This window comes from Andrena cerasifolii, chromosome 7 (genome assembly GCF_050908995.1).
Source record: "Andrena cerasifolii isolate SP2316 chromosome 7, iyAndCera1_principal, whole genome shotgun sequence".
NCBI lineage: Eukaryota > Metazoa > Arthropoda > Insecta > Hymenoptera > Andrenidae > Andrena > Andrena cerasifolii.
The window spans coordinates 3,025,968-3,043,914 of NC_135124.1; the positions used below are offsets into that span (position 1 = coordinate 3,025,968).

Genomic DNA, 17,947 nt, shown 5'->3' on the forward strand with positions numbered 1-17,947 from the left:
AGGACAATTTCCTCTACTTTTTTTGTTGTCAAAAAAGAAATATTTTTAATTTTGTTTCAATGTATCACTTTATAATCACAACTATGTATTTTTAAATATATTGTAAATGCTTTAATTAACTGCGGAAAAGATCTCCTCACGGATCTGTTAACCCTTTTTTTTTTGTTTGGTTGCTTGCTTGTCCCGCATTCGAACAGAAAATATCTGGTCACTTAACTAACGATGACTTCTTGGTAACAGTATGTGGATTGACTTGGGAAGGATTTTGATACGAATTATACGGATAAAGCCTGAAAACTTTCAAAAGGTATTATAGGTAAAGAAAATATGTAGGTATGGCATAGAAAAAACGCAATTAGAAAGGACAATTTATAATTAAACGAAAGATATTTAAAAAATGTGCAATTTCTTCACACATGTTTCTGCATCTTGATCTGTAATGGCAATAAACAATAGGTATTGATAATACTCTAACCTTTTGGATTTCGATATTAACACCAATGAAAAAGTCTGTTGTATCAAGATCTTTTAATACTATTAGAGGAAGTGCAGTGTATTTGGAATACCAGTTTGTTTAAGACGAATAAAAAATTACGGCAGTGGATGGGAACAAATAATACTGCTTAATATCATAGGGAAGCTAATCAACTTTTATATATCAAAGTCTCAGGAATAATAAAAAATAAAAAGTAGCTGAAACTTTGGTCTAAATAAAAAATGACAGGAAGTACCGATTTCGTTAAGGTGCAGGTAATTTGGAATACCGGTATTCCAATTTACCTTCACTTTATAAACTTAAAAGAAACATGTAGATAATAAAATTGTTTCCTTTTGATCTAATCAGACTGAAAAATCAAGAACAATCTTAGGTAGGGTAAGTCGGGGTGAGATGGTCATACGGGAGAGATGGGCAGTGACAGTATTTTTTAGAAAGAAACGCCAGATGGCGCTGCGTCCACGTGGGTACAAAGTGTTATAGACTAGCAACATTCTTAATTAAAACTGTTGGAATAGAACGTTTTTAAAGGTTTGTAAATCCACTGTGAAATTTAAGCTAGTGCTTCAAAATGTTTGATCTATATTTTGGTCACCTTGTTCGTGTTACTTATGCTGAATATTTTTAGTTCCCAAGATGTATTTTCGATAGTGTATTGTTTACAGTGTTTTTAACCGTAAAATATTCAGAGTTCCGTTTGTTAGTCTAGGTGAAATGGGAATGATCATCTTATCAGGGCTTTAAGGGAGAGATGGTCAATTTTTGTCCGGGAGAGATGGGCATAGATGTATTTGATGTAATTTCAGATATTTTGAAAGTTGTTTTTGTAGATATAGCCTAGAATGGTCCTAGCAATGATCCCAGTCCATCTAATATGGTCTTTACTAATTTGAAACCGAATTTACACTTGAATCAACCAAGTACCACGGGTCTTGCTGATGAAATTGATGAAGAACGTACGCCAACCCGAGCTTTGGAAGATATCGTTCCTGTGCCGCTCAAAACTTCCCTACTCGGAATCACGTCAAACAACCGGGAAAATTATTAACGTCGCAAACACGTATTAACACTCGAAAAATGAGTGACAGGGCAAAGGCGAAAAATAATTAAAACAACAAAAGTCCTCTAAGAAAATAAAATTTGGCAATAAATGTGATTCCGTTCAAGAGTCTGCCTTTGACATTAATAATTGCAGAGGATGCGGGGAAAATTATTTTCAAACGAAAAAAAAGAAGACCAGCTAAGATGTAAGTTATGTGGTCATTGGTCCCATGAAAATTGTACAGCGTTTGGCACTACGTGTCAAACATGCGGATTAGACGACTCACAGCAAAAGCCCAAAGAAGTTTTGAGCGGGCAGAAACAAAAGTGGATTAAATTCGAGTAATAGCGAATCTGCTGATTTTAAGTACAGCAGTACGTAGTAAATTGATAAAACTTGAAAATATCTTTACTTCTTTAAATGAATTTAGCTAAATGAATGAAACAATTACAGATTCTAAGTGGTGGAACAGTTGTAATATGTCTCGTCCAATTCTTTTAAAAAATAATAATGAAAATTCTGTAATGCAGGAGGAAGCTAATTTTGTAATGGTTCGGGTGGTGAGTAACAGATAAATATTGTAAGGAACACGGGGAAGAAAGGTGGTTGCAAAGTGGAAAACTATATAACCCGCGGTTTTAGATACTGGCAATTTATTAACTTCGGACGTCGTGATACACGTGTGGCTACAACAATGTGTCAAAAGTCCCCATCGATCCGACCGCCGCTAAAAATTTTACAGAGGGTTGAAAAAAACTGTTTTTCGCGAATATCTCGTTATCTAGCAGTTTTGCGACAAAAATAGTTATTATACAATTTGTAGCCTAGGAAATTCTCTACAAAAAATGTTGTATGAGTTTTTTCGTAGGAGTAACCCTTTTCATGCATGAGAGGTTACCAAGTTTCAACCCCCATACATTTGACAAGGGAAGATCCCGAACCCTGAAATTCAAAAAATTATGAAACTCTGTAAATATGTAGGGGAAGTCCTCCTGAGTACAACGCAATTTCGTTTGCTGCCCAAATTCACTCCAAGAGGGTGTAATTGACTCGTGATGCAGAAAATATTTAAAAGAAGGCCTTAGCATTAGTAAAATGTATTTCTTGTTTGAACAAGAAGATGAAATTTCTTTAAAGAAGAAATGGGAAAAAAAATGAAAAGATTTTATTTGTCGACGTTGCGGAACGTTTTTATTAGGTATAATAAATTAACTATGTGTTAATTAAATAATTGTATTAATTACTTGTATCAGATATTATCCAAGTTCGCATATATTTCCTCGGCGATTGCCGGTGAAATCTAGGACTGTACTATTCTGTGTGTCGAAATTTCAGAAACGATCCGTGTAATTCCGTATTCAGTGCGGAACGTTGCAGGAACGGCGCTCATAGGTTGCGAGTACGTTACATCACCGTATTTTATTTGCCGACGTTGCGAATCGCTTTTATTAGGTGTAATAAATTAAATGGCAATAGTAGGGACCCTGACAGTAATTGGGACATCTAATACTTCTTTACAAATATCTTTTGTTGCTGTATATAGTTTAGCTGTTTGTTTAAACCCTATGTATGTGTTAATTAAATAATTGTATTAATTATTTATATCAGATATTGTCCACGTTCGCATATATTCCCTCGGTGGTTGCCTGTGGAATCTTAGACTGTATTCTGTGTGTTGACATTTCAGGAACGGTGGGCATAATTCCGTATTCAGTGCGGAACGTTGCAGGAACGGCGCTCATAGGTTACGAGTGCAACGTTACACGGCAATGTATGCAATATTCCCGAAACATTGCACGCACGTGGCCATTGCAATATTGCACCGCAATGTGCGCGCAATATTCCAGTAATGTTGCAGTAATATTGCAATGCAACCTGCAACCAAACGGCAACATTGCAATGTACTGCAACGGTTGTGCAACGTTCCTGCAACATAGTGTGCTGTAGGGGTTGGGGACATCCTCTCTCTCTCTCTCTAACATCAAAATAAAAACACTGCCGCCCCTGGCTCTAGAAAGAGAGAGGGTGTCCCTTATGTATTATATATTTTTCTCTTTTTACCGCCGTCTACATTTTCGCCCATTCCTCCATGTTTATATGCGCTAAGTACATATGTAACTGTATCCACGTGAAGCAAATGGTAATTAAGTACCTACCTAGAATGCCCCTCGCTCATTATTAATTTATAATTTGCAATCAATGCCAACGACAAATCACAATCCTCTACCATAAAATTCTGTATACTTTAATAAATTCCTACCCAAACAGTACTTGTTTCCTTTTTAAACGATTTTTAAACGATTTTATTCAGCTTCGATTTTAATCCACTTTTCAAGTATGCAGTAGACTTGAAACTTTGCAGGCGTACGTTGTTTGGATGGCAATACAAAATTATGAAAAAAATCCGGGGGGTTTAAAAAATTATCCAGTCACTTAGTCACTAAAAAGTAAATAATAAAAAAATATATAAAAAAAACAATTTTAAATTAAACGATTTTATTTAAAATGCACTGAAAACTAAAAACTAATTCTTATCTTGTACTACAATTTCGATGGGTTTTTTTCGCTTGAAATAAAATCGTGGAGCAGGATATTTCGTAACAGAATATGAATCAAATTAATACAGCATCAACGGTCGAAATGAATTTGTTGTGACATATCTTGCTCCACGATTTTATTTCAAGTGAAAAAAAACACCATCAAAATCGTAGTACCTACAAGAAAATAATTAGTTTTTAGTTTATTAGTTCATTTTCAATAAAATCGTTTTAAACTTAAAATTGTTATTTTTTATATATTGTTTACAGAAATTATTCGGTTATCGATGGAGACAGAATTTAAAAGTCATTACTATACATATAATACGTATCTAGTACATGTTCGACACCCTGTATATATGTCGACTGTCGCTGCCGTGTATCTTTACTCGTAACACGGGAATTCTAACCTTACCTGAAACTTATTTCATTAATATCTCATCACGCCTGCAATATTTTCTAAATTTAAAGGCATTTCTCTGATGTAAACCGCATATAAGCTTTCGAATAAGACCAAATTCAATAAAATTGGTCCACGTACGACAGAGATGTCGTAATGTCGTCTCATGGATCAGCTGGAAACGGTATAAGATTTTTCTTCTTCTTCTTCTTCTTCTCCAAGCAAATTTTTGTCGACATAATATGTATACGCGTTACACGCACACCTCCAGCTAAAAGAACTATGCAATCTGCTCCAAATTTTGACAGCTCACAGTCAAGTTATAACCTGGCGAGTATCAAATAAGGGAAGTTGTCAAAATTTGAGATGCCACGTGTTTTTACAAATATGTATCGTTGTACCACGGAATTGCAACCAAAATGCAGTCTCAAACACAAGGTAAGTTGCCGAAATTTGAATTGCGACATGTTTGTATATCATCAAACTGTTTTTTATTTGTAACTAAACTTACAAGGGGAGGCCACCATGTGGTAGACACCGATTTTGACTAGCCTTGGCACGGTGCATCTATGTCGAACATAAGTAAATATGTGTCCGAGTGCTTTGTGCCAATGGGCCTTAATAATAGAAATATTTACATGGAAATTATTAAAAATTTCATAGTGGCCGTGGGGTTTTAATGGGTCAAAATCCCACACTACCCTGGCGCCCCCGGGGAATTCCCCTCTGAAGGAGTCGGGGTGCCTTTTGAAGATTTCCCCAAGTTAAAAAATTTTTTTTAAAAAAATAATTTATAAAAAAAATTTATGAAACTTTTTTTAACGTGGAGACATCTTCAAAAGGCACCCCGACGCCTCCAGAAGGGATTCCCCCAGGGGCGCCAGGGTAGTGTGGAATTTTTACCCACTAAAACCCTAAATTTTTAATAATTTCCATGTAAATATCTCTATTATTAAGGCCCATTGGCAGAAACGCTTGGACACGTATTTACTTATTTTTGACACAGATCCATCGTGCCAAGGCCCATCAAAATCGGTGTCTACCACATGGTGTCATCCCCTTGTTAGTATTTTATGTATATGTAGATAATCGAAGGGTAAAATGATGCTGTGACCTACGCCAAGCTATGTATGTACGCATAATTTTGCAGGAAGGATTTCGTATAGGGGTGAGTAGGGGAATTACGAACACCTAAGTGAAAAGTTAAATTGAAAGAAAAATATTGACTCTAATCAGATTTATTTTATAGATAATTAAACTTTCGTTAATTATCTACAAAGGCAACACAGTGAATTATAGATGTTTTAATAAACAAATCATTTTCTGAAAGAAAAACAAAACTCTTTCCGTCCGCGATTAGGGGAGGTTGGGGCTAAAAGACCGGAGGGTAAAAATTCCCCAATTCAAAATCTCTATTGTATGTTCCTTTAGTAATGTGTGCATATTGTTTATTGGCTGAATGATAATATTTTCTAACGTATATATCGCAGAAACTATAGAGGGGCAAAGCATTGGGGCAAAAACTCCCTCAGACTGAAAACATATATTTTATTATTTGCTTTCATGATAAGATGGCTAGTTTTCATAATAAGTTTAAAGAAATGATGCCAAATTTTTTAAATAGTGTTTTTGTTTTAGTTGAGCGATTTTTTTTAGTTTTTAGTTCAAAGCAAGCCTCTGACTTATATTTTTATTCTTTGTTAAATAAGTCATGCTTTCCTTTCAATATTGAATATCAAAAAGAATTGGTTTAATAAATATTTGTTAATTCGAAAAGAGTTTTTTACTTATTTAGTTTAATATTACACGAAAACACATTAGGGACTTTTTGCCCCGCGCGTGGGGCAATAAGTCCATTTAGCATTGACAAACATTTTGTGGTATAACTCAACAGAAAATAACAATATCAACAAACGAACTTCGTGATCGCAAAGCATAATAGTTATAGTTTATACAAAATAACACCAGATAGCTCTAGATTGTTATTAATAAATTTTACATAGCTTTATATGACAAACGGTACTTTTAGCCCCACCCTACCCTACTCGTAGCTAGCGGGGCAAATGCGAACGGTTGCTTAAAATTCTCTTGATCTTTACACTGGTTTTCCTCCATGCTGTGGGTCTGACACAGTCTTTCTTCTTGTTAGATCGAATTTCGCTTGCTCGTGGGATTGAATATTTATTTGCTGCCAGACCGATTGAAAGTCTTTTATCTTTAACCTCCTTCACGGGTATCTCAAGATCTTTCAACGAATATGTACGTATATCATTCCTAATATAATTCCGGAGTACTGGACACATAAAAAGCTTCGAAGTGTTAAGAGAAAAGGGTAGATGACATCCCCCAAACACGCTGTTCGTAATTACCCCAAATGGACAGAATTTAAGAAATTTCAAATAAAACAAATACGAACATGTGTATATACAAAGTGATTCCGTGATTTTATTTAGAATTAAGTAACTGAACTACGAAAAGTTATACTTTGTTGGGTAGTATAGTTTTAATGCACCTATAGTCACTCAAAATACTCGAGCGTAAAATTATACGAAAAGCTACGAAAACATTTCACGACCATTATCTTTGCAGTTGCGCGCAGCCTTTCGTCGTGACAATTTCCTTAATACTAAACATAGATAATTACATCACCTAAAAAATTCGCAGGAGGACAGGACAAGCGAATTCATCGAATACCGTGGTGTTCGGGTTTCCGCAATTCCCCCACTCTCCCTTACATACTTATTCAGTTATTTAGATACATGGACACCTTCGATAATGCATGAATTTAATTAGGGTTCCTTGTACTATACACAAAGTACTATACATATAATATATATAGATCGGCAATGCGGTGCACATGGTTTATTTTCGTAGTTGTTAAACTTGCGTGGAATTTATCCTTAATTTTGTTCCGCGATAAGACTGTTCATTGCTGTTGATGATGAACCTTTGTAATTTATAATATTAAAAATTATCTGAAGTCCTTCCCTACGCAAATTATCTTTGTAAAAAGAAGTGAGATCCCCATAAAAAACTTCAAAAAAGTAAAGAAATTACGCCAAGTACATGAAAAAGTCGCGGATGGAAAAGAGTATTATCAAATAAATCACAAAAAAATAGAAGATAATAATAATTACAATATAAAAAAGATGCGAAATCAAAATAAGCTGCAAGTACATAAAGGTGCTTTCCAGTGTCCACTGTGACGGTTTGAAAAATTAAGCTATTTTTAAAGGTTTTTTTCTTCGTTGATACAACATATAATGCAATAAATCTTTTTGGTATTTTTTAAGCTACTCTTATATTATACAAAAATTTTTTTTAAGAATTTCTTTAATTTGTTTTAAAACTTAAAACACAATTATCTCAAAAGAGCATTTTTTCAACTGGTGCAGGTGATTGCAAAAAACTATTTGACCAATCAGTTTGAAATTTTTACACGTTATCAATTTTTTATCAGTAAAAATAATCCTGGTTCCGGCGATAACCGCACTCATAATGATTACAACACACTTTGAATTTTTTATTTCAAATGCGTCGTTTTCCTAGAATCACTTACACCAGCACTGCATCGCTTCCTCAAGGCGCTCACGTCAGTGCGATATATATATTGAAAAAAAACTGTTAAAAATTTAAATTATATTTTTTTTATACTGTCAATAAGTGTATTAATAAGTAGACAAAACATTTACGTTGGATATTCCGTATAGTAAAAAATAAATCCTAAACAATGACAATTTTTCGCAACTTCACAGTGGACTGACCCCTTAAAAACGGAAAATAATGAAAGTGTACTCATATTTGTCAGAGTTTTAAATTGACAAATTATCTGAAAGCTTGTGAGAGGGAAAGTATCGGTGTCGATGAATGATGTTGGAATTATTTTAAAATGCAATATAATGAAAATGTACTCATATTGTCAGAGCTTTAAATTGGCAAATTATCTGAAAGCCCGCGAGAGGGAAGGTACGGGTATTGATGATCTGAGACTAACTTGCCTGGCCACACCAAATATTTGACCGACTCTTACATTGTGTTACACAGTGTCGCATTTGCACGCTGCTGGAAAGCACCTTTATGTACTTGCAACTTATGTTGATTTCACATCTTTTTTATATTGTAATTATTATTATCTTCTATTTTTTTTTGTGATTTTTTTGATAATACTCTTTTCCGTCTGCGACTTTTTCATGTACTTAGCGTAATTTTTTTACTTTTTTGAAGTTTTTATGGGGATTGCACTAACAGGAAGATAGGTAATATTTCTTGTAAAATAATAAATTGGAGTTTGCGTCCCAAACTGTTTAATTTAAAGCGAACATTTTCATTAATCACACTGATACTCTCCGTGGGTGACATTTAACTTTGATTACTCCAATTGTATAAATGATTCAGTCGCTATTTAGTTAAAGGCAAGGCTAAACTTACTGACACCAGTGCATTTTGTTAGTTTAACGCCACGATCGCTATTATTTTTCAACGATTTTATTCAGCTTCGATTCTCTGTTTGCTTTTATGTTTGTATGGTTCAAATCTGGCAACTCAAATTTAACCCACTTCCAACTGTCCAATTGTCTTGAAACTTTACAGGCGTGCGTAGTTTTAACCCCGAGTGGGTGAAAAAATTACCCAGTCATCAATGAATATAACCCATAACCACAAATCCAAACGATTTGAAATCAGCCACACGCTAGTGGCATCGCGATTACCGAAAATACACAATTTATCGACAAATGATCCGTCACGTATGTACGAATAGTAAAACTAAAACTTTGCAGGCGTTCGTAGTATATCACCATCGAAATTTTAGTACAAGAAAATAATTATATTTTAGTGACTGTAGCACTACAACGTTTAAGCAAACTGTTAAACTGTATACAGGAATAAAAGATATTTGTAAAGAAGTCTGAGCTGTGAAATGTAAATCCACAAACACTAAAAAATAGAAAATAAAAAAATATATAAAAATAAAATTTATGTTAAACAATTTTATTAAAAATGTAGTAAAAATTAAATTAAAATGCTCTAAAAACTAAAAATTAATTCTTTTCTTGTACAGCAATTTTGATGGTATTAACATCACTTTAAATACAATCGTGGGGCACCATGTGCAACCAGAAGTTGAAGAATCGTTTGGCAAGTGAAACTACATTTTATATTGTATTAATTTCCCCAACTCAAATTACTAAATTTGACCACCCCCACTTTAGGGAATAAACTAAATTTTAGAAAGTCTAGAAATCCGCTACCCTCCAGAAATCGGATTCCAGATTTTCAAATTTTTAATTTTGCCTACATTTAGAGTACATTTCATATTGTATTAAACACTCAGAAAAATGATATATTTGTATTAAATCTATTTAATATTCTTTTTTTTCATCATCAACTACAGTTTATCAATTTTAAGTCACATTAAAATCTGTATCCCGCAATTAAAATATTTTGTTTCATTAATGCGAATGAAAACTTTCTAACAACAAATTCATTTCGATGTTTGCTTCTGTATTAAGGTGATTTAAATCCTGAAATATTATGAAATATCGTGCCCCACGATTTTATTTTAAGCGATATTAACACCATCAAAATTGAAGTACACGAAAAGAATTATTTTTTAATTTTTAGTGCATTTTAATTTAGTTTTTACTACATTTTTAATAAAATCGTTTAACATGAAATTCGTTTATATATATATTTTTTTATCTATTTATTACGGGTAATAGCCCTTTAGTACATTATAATCAAATGAAACGTCATGAGTAGAAGGCGGACAAATCAGAGACGGACAAATTATAAATATTAATGGAAGGGAATCGGAATCGAGAAAACCTACCCCAATAATTGAGTTTCTAATTTGACGCTAATTAAGCACTTTTTCCGATCACCTTTGTCTTCAACAATATCTCTTTGTTCCCAAAGAGAAATCCCCTTTTACACGCTTGTTTTTCGACCTAGACCCGATATTACAATATCGCATTGGGCGATTACTGTTTGCCGACTTGTCTCTACGATTTATTTTAACATTGATCACGCCGGCAGATACCAGGAAATGAATGAAGTAAGATGAAAGAAAAAAGTTGTCCCTGTAATTATGCATCACGTTATCCATGAGTGTAAAATTCATCAGCGTTTCGAGACATTAAAATCTTTGTGCGTCATAATCCGCGATTTGTCACAAAAAATCTACGGGAGGTTGTTCCACAGATTGAACCACTGGTGCACAGAGGGGAGGTTCGGGTCCAAAAATCGATTTTTTATTTTATTTAATTTTTCGAATGTTCAACCTTCTAGGAATACGTGTTTAAAAGAATTTATTAAAATTCGTAAAATTCCCGAAGTTATAGGTATTTGAGTAGCGGCAAATACATGGGTAACACCCGGCCACTCGGCACTCACGTAAAACTTTAAACGCGTTTTTCTCGAAACAGTGTTCTCAAAACGGTGGGACCTGTATTTCCAAAAGTTACTACCCGATTCGACTGAAACTTTTTTTATTTTGAAGAATATACTTCTGGCTAGGGAAGATACCAGAAAGAATTACAAAAAATTGAAAATTTATAATTTTCAAAGGCGTTGAAAGCATAGGCGTTGAAAACTATAGGGAAAAAGTTGTTTCAAACTTCAAGTGTTGTTATTTTCTAAAAAAATGTCATTTTTGTAATTTTTTCAGGTTTGCCCCCTAGCCAGAAGTATATTCTTCAAAAGAAGAAAAGTTTCAGTGCGAATCCGATAATAACTTTTGGAGATACAGGTCCCACTGATTTGGAACAATTTTTTGACGCCTTGACTTTAACGACTCCCCAGTGCCGTCTGCAATGATTTCTTATAAAACAAAAAATATATTTGTGTAGCTTAAGACATTCTTAATGCAACACAAAAAGTCTCACTAAATTCTATACAGTAGTTTTCCTTCAATTAATTCATAAATATCACCTATTTTGGGGGGCTCTAGACCGGAAGGTTCCTTTAACGAACCCATAAATGTTTCATAAGTCCAGATGAGTATTTATTGCGGCTGCGTGTAATTGATTCCGCTGCTGGTACCACGCGTGGTAGATGAAAAATAAATACTAATAATGTTAGAACCAGAAACAAGGAAACCGTGATATAACACCAATTTTGCTTCCCACTTGCCCCCGGCAAGTCCTGTGATGATACAGTCGCGAACGACGATGCACCGCGTCGCGACGCGGAAAAGACAATGCTGATGGGATCATTCGATCGAATCTCTCACGACGATGAACACCCCTACAAAACTGTTTCTTTAAATAAAGACGATCAAGTGAATCGATCGATTTTTTATTGGTAATGATTATCAAACGTCGACCAGAAACCATCTCAATTGAAGCGTACCTATTCTCTAACCGACAGCAACAAGTTCATCGATCACTCATCCTGCCATGATTATTAACACCAAACAGCGACTAATTGAATCGAAACACGTCTCTTCATTGAGCGCGGGAGATACTAAGGTCACCTTGGTTTCCAGGACAATCTTGGTTAGTACTTAGTTGCCGTAACTTTCAAACGACTAACTTGAAAGATTGTGAAACGACGAAACCGTCGTATTACGTATTTACTTCTGCCCCAGCTACCAAACACAGCGACGCTCGTGCGAACTGATATGCCTACCTATCGCGACTGGTAGCACAAAATTCTTTACCTTGAATAGTAATATCCCGATGAACTAATAATTAATGGAACAGTCGCAGCACAGATGCATGACTTTGCATACGATTTTCCACGGAGTTTTCTCGCCTCCTCATCGGGAGGGAAGCTGTTGCAATTGTAATTCATCGATAGGCGCGAGATAGGCAGCGGTCGACAGAAGTCTGCGAAGCGTATAAACGCCGGATAATAATATTGCAATGAAAAATAGAGCGAGCACGTATCCACGCCAGATCCATCAGTCCTGTCTCGCCTACACCTCGTAAAAACGATCGAACGCGTGTCGAAAACAAAGGGGGGAAAAATAGAAACTTATGACTCACAGTTACTCCGTGTTCGCCACACAGGTAATTAGCTTGTTACAGCTGCTGGGTCCACGGGTTTACCTTTTACCCGGCGATCGATCGCGATCTTTGCTACGGGTTTTAGCGCACGTCAATAACGAATATCTCTAGCGCACCAGGCTAGTGCCGCTCGGATGTTTATGAGCACGAAACACCGCGACGTTATTAGCACTTTAACGGGCCGATGAAAACGTAAGGAATTTTAAAAGATTACATATCCAACGCACAGGTGATTTCTATCCGAAACAGTGTTTTACCTTTGTGACGTTATTTTGCGCGTACAGTTTGTTACGAGTCCCAGCAAGTCGAGGAAGAAGGTGTCAGTGAGGAACACGGGGATTGCTGTCACTTGGATTAATCGAAGAACCAACGAAAGGAAGAGAAGGTGACTGGACCGAGAATCGAGGTACTTGCGCTCGTCTTCTCGTATGAGCTGTCTATCCTTCCAGGTCCGTAGGAAAATTAATAAAAAATGTGGTATCGCGACGGCCAACTGGGCCCTACGCGCGGAGCACGTGCTGGATCGCGATCGTGACAGTGATCTTGGCCAACGAGTGCGCGAGATCCTGGAACTTTTTAAACGCCGCGCTACATCAGCGTTTAAAAGGGGGCACGCGCGAACTGTTCGCGTCGTGGGGAATTAGTGGGGCTTTATAGCGTACGCGGGCGAAAGAGATACCCCACCATCGATGCCGCTCAGCCATTGGACGGTGCCTTCGGTTGGGCTCGTTGCTCGTCCGTGACATCACTGGAGAACTTCCTCGAGCTGGGGATTCCACCACATCTCCCACCACGCCGGCGGGTTTTCGCGTGACGTCATTGACTTTTCTTCTTTTCTTTTTACGCTACGCGGAAGCGAAGATCAGTGGATGCGGAGGTAACTGCACGGCAGGCCAATGTCCGACAGCATTGTGTGGTTGAGTGGATTTCACCCTTTTGCAGTGGCAGGCGTGTATAGTTGTATAGAGGGTCGTCGATTATTCGTGATACAACCTGAAAGGGGATGATTCTTTAGGGAAGAATAAGTGGGAAGTGTGGAGTAACATTTTCCGGACTTGGGCCTTGATTTGCAAGGAAATCGAATTGACAATACAGTAGTGAATGTGCTACATGCGAAGCAACACCGCTCGCTGCGTACGGCCAAGCTGCAGCAGTAATCGACAGTGCACAGAGCACTTGCGCGAGTTACATTGCGGATTATATAAAAACTAGCTTTACTACTCGGCTTCGCCCGAAATTTAGATACTGATTTTATTCATTTTTTTTTATTTTTTTTGGGGGGGAAATGATCACATTCATCTGGATTAGTCAGGCATAATGAGCTGAGGCACTTTTCGGGATCCCAGAGTTTATCGTTCGAAAGTTTTTAGGCGACAGACAAACACACAAACGTATAGAGCTTTCTGCTTTATATATTAAGATTATAAGTAATTCATGTAAAACATAGAAATGCACATTATTTAAATAAAAAAAGTGGAGTAGTTTTTGGCAGTTAGTGTATCTGCCTTATCATTGGCTTACAAATTTAGCTGCCTGATTAATTATATTTTTTATTCGCATTCCTTTGATGCCTTCAGAGTGAAGGCATATTTAAGGATCATTTTGTATAGCTGTGTGTATAAGGTGATCCCTAGGATCTTTTTATATCTACTGGTAATTAAGACGAACATTTAAAGAGGATTTGCTTTATAAATTTTTATTTACATAAAAACGGAATTTAAACTCCAATCACAAATTATAGGAACGCAATAAATTAAAACAATCTTTCAAAACAATCAAATCTTAGATAATTTTTGGTACACAATCAATGAGTAAAAATACTTTAAATCAACTAACAAATATAAGAATACGAGATTAATTTTACAGAATCAAATTTTTTCGCGCACCACCTGGGATTTTAGGGATCATTTTACCCTGCTAGAGAGGGATCATATGTTAAATTATTACACGCGGTAATGAAACATTTGTACATTAAATTATTATTGAATTTTCATTATTAAACCGTTTATGACAAAAGTTACAGAACATTGAATAAGACCTTACCTTAAATAATAAAAAATAAATAAAAAAAGAATTTATGTTAAACGATTTTATTAAAAATGCACTAAAAACTACGAAATAATTATTTTCTTGCATTATAATTTCAATGGTGTTAATTTCACTTTACATAATTTCATAACAAGATATGAATCACTTTAATACAGAAGCAAACGTCGAAATGAATTTTTTTTTAGAAAATTATCATTCGCATTAATGAAACAAAATATTTTAATTGCCGGATACTTTTTGTAATGTGACATAAAATTGATAAACTGTAGTTGATGATGTTCCACTTGCCAACCGATACTTCAACTTCTGGTTGCACATGGTTCCCCTCGATTTTATTTAAAGTGAAATTAACTCCATCGAAATTGTAGTATACGAAAAGAATTAGTTTTTAGTGCATTTTTCAATAAAACCGTTCAACATATTTTTTCTTTACTTTTTAGTTTAATAAAATCGTTTAACATTATTGTCTTTATATATTTTTTAATTTTCTAGTTTTTAATTTTCCTACCTATCTTATTTAATATTTGGCAATCAACTTGTTAGTTTGATATATTTGTGCTTCACGTAACTTTTTTCGAATCATTTATGGTAATTGCTTTGCTTATAGGCAACGAAGCTTGGCTGATTTCAAGTTGATTTAATTTGTGGTTATAGGCTGATTTCATGACAATATGATTTGTGGCTATTATTTGTTTAATTTGAAATCGCAATGCGAATAGCATCCCAAACGGCTTTTTTATCATGTTTTCGTAAAAAACGCGAGTGGCTGATTTCAAGTCGTTTGGATCTGTGGTTCTGGGTTATATTTATTCACGACTGAGAAACTTCTTCACCCCTTCGGTTTTTTTTCTCATAATTTTCTATTGTTACCCAAACTACGTACGCCTGCAAAGTTTCAAGACAATCTGTTTGGTGGAAGTGGGTTAAAATTGAGTTCCTACAGCTGAACCAAGCATACATACAAGATACAAACAAACAGAGAATCGAAGCTGAATAAAATCGTTTAAAAACAGGAAGTTCGATTTTTTCTTGTTTATACCACCCAGAACGCTGATATTCACAAGGCGGAGCTATTTTAACATCGATATTACGAGACAGCACCACTAATAGCCGCAGAACAGCCAGGAATTATTTTACTCTGACGGATCACAACTGATAACTTAGATACGACGCATGGCAAACAACTGCTGAATGAGTATCAGTACGAGCATCAGCTCGTAGTACCAACACGGTGAGTGCTTTCATCCCGCGCCAATGCGTCTCCATAACAGTCAAAGGGTTAAGAAAAGAGAACGTCGCAGTAGGAAACAAAATAACTAAAGGTTAATTGTTGATATGACTGAGCGTTTGAATTGGCAGAGTAAATAATAACAAATAGAAATATAAACATAAACAAACAATAAGATTAACACTTTGAACGACGCAAGGTTTGAGGAAATATAGTTCAAACCTGTAAAATGTCACAACTGTAATAAACAAGTGAATTTTCAAGTTTTCGTCGAATCGGGCTTCCCCAGGTCGGTCGATTACCACCTGTAAACATTAAGGTGGAACTTACAAGGGAACGTCCCGTACCTGGAAGTTCAAAAAATTCTGAAACTTCGTGAATATGTTGGGAATTTCCACCTGATTACAACGCAATTTTTGTTTGCTGTCCAAATTCACTCTAAGGGGGTGTTATTGACCCCTGAAAATCTGGTTATTTTTTTGCGATTTTCTGTTATAACTCGTGAAATGTAAAATATTTTTTTTACCAAATGATAGATCTAATTAAAAGAAGTAACTTTTGTCTTGAAACTTTTTTTCTATCTCTTACATTTGGCGAGTTATAACACAAAATTGGAAAATAGCCGAATTCTCGGGGGTTAATTTTACCCCCTTCGAGTGAATTTGGGCAGTAAACAAAAATTGCCTTGTAATCAGGAGGAAACCCCCTACATATTCACAAAGTTTCAGAATTTTTGAATTTTCGGCTTTGGGATCTTCCCTTGTTAGCTACTCTTGGCGAACATTTTTTTACAAGATTTTTTTCACGCCGCCCCCTAAAATTGTTTCATTGGGTAAGAAAATAATTTTCGTAAAAGATGTGGTTGATCGGATAAGAGGAAGATGTGGCGCATTCGCGTTAAATTTGCAATAAATGTAAAATTTTGTATGAACCGGAAGGTATGAAGACAAAATTTATAATGCAGGTTAAACTTTTTTTTGTGGACAGATATTTACGATAATATTGTCACAGTACGATTTTTCCAACATAATAACTAATTAATATTTATATCTTTTTAATTTTGTTATTAAATTTTATGTATTTTATTGAAAGTGAAAATTCTTTTAATTTATTTCTTATATTATTTACAAGATAATATAATAATAATATTAATTTTAAAAGTGGCTACAGTACGATTTTTCTAACATAATAACTAATTAATATTTATATCTTTTTAATTATGTTATTAAATTTTACGTATTTTATTGAAAGTGTCAATTCTATTAATTTCTTTCTTATATTATTTACAAGTTACTATAATAATAATAATATTAATTTTAAAAGTGGCTACAGTACGATTTTATCAACATAATAACTAATTAATATTTATATCTTTTTAACTATGTTATTAAATTTTACGTATTTTATTGAAAGTGTCAATTCTATTAATTTCTTTCTTATATTATTTACAAGTTACTATAATAATAATAATATTAATTTTAAAAGTGGCTACAGTACGATTTTATCAACATAATAACTAATTAATATTTATATCTTTTTAACTATGTTATTAAATTTTACGTATTTTATTGAAAGTGACAATTCTTTTAATTTCTTTCTTATATTATTTAGAAGTTAATATAATAATAATATTAATTTTAAAAGTGGCTACAGTACGATTTTATCAACATAAGAACTAATTAATATTTATATCTTTTTAATTATGTTATTAAATTTTACGTATTTTATTGAAAGGGACAATTCTTTTAATTTCTTTCTTATATTATTTACAAATTATTATAGTAATAATATTAATTTTAAAAGTGGAGGAATGTTCGTCACTAATATTTTATATTTAATACGAAGATAATATTTTTAATATGAAATGGTGAATATTATATCATAAATAGGTGAAGAAAAGAAAACGGTTATTGCATTTACACAATTTTGAATGCTCGCATTTAAAAACAATTCACAAATTTTTCATTAACGTAGTTTTTTGTGTCTGGATAGCGCTTTCGATAATCGGATACTATTTGCATTATAATTTGTTTTTCCTCTTCACTTCGCGCGAGTACATTATTAAACTCTTGCATAAGTTTGACTCCTCGTTCGACCGAATCGTTAACTACATTTAAATCATTTACGATTTGTAATCCAACATTATAATTGGGATCGTTTTCCTATTCCAGGGGATCCTTACTTAT

The 17,947-nt window shown here is 34.4% G+C and overlaps 1 protein-coding gene and 1 long non-coding RNA gene across 6 annotated transcripts in view; one reads left to right on the plus strand and one right to left on the minus strand.

Annotated features, from left to right (window-relative positions):
* Window positions 1–17,947, plus strand: part of LOC143371713 (uncharacterized) — a 156,760-nt gene that overhangs the window by 74,803 nt on the left and 64,010 nt on the right. The gene's annotated exons all lie outside the window — the stretch shown is intronic.
* LOC143371634 (organic cation transporter protein) overlaps window positions 1–17,947 on the minus strand; it is a 65,761-nt gene that overhangs the window by 38,457 nt on the left and 9,357 nt on the right. Inside the window, exon 1 of one of the 5 annotated variants that reach the window (XM_076817046.1) lies at window positions 12,742–13,118. The exons of 2 other annotated variants lie outside the window; for them this stretch is intronic. The gene's annotated coding sequence lies outside the window, so the exon portion shown is untranslated. Of the gene's footprint in view, window positions 1–12,741; window positions 13,119–17,947 lie in introns of those variants that run through there. 2 more of the 5 variants (XM_076817045.1, XM_076817042.1) reach the window with 2 other exon arrangements.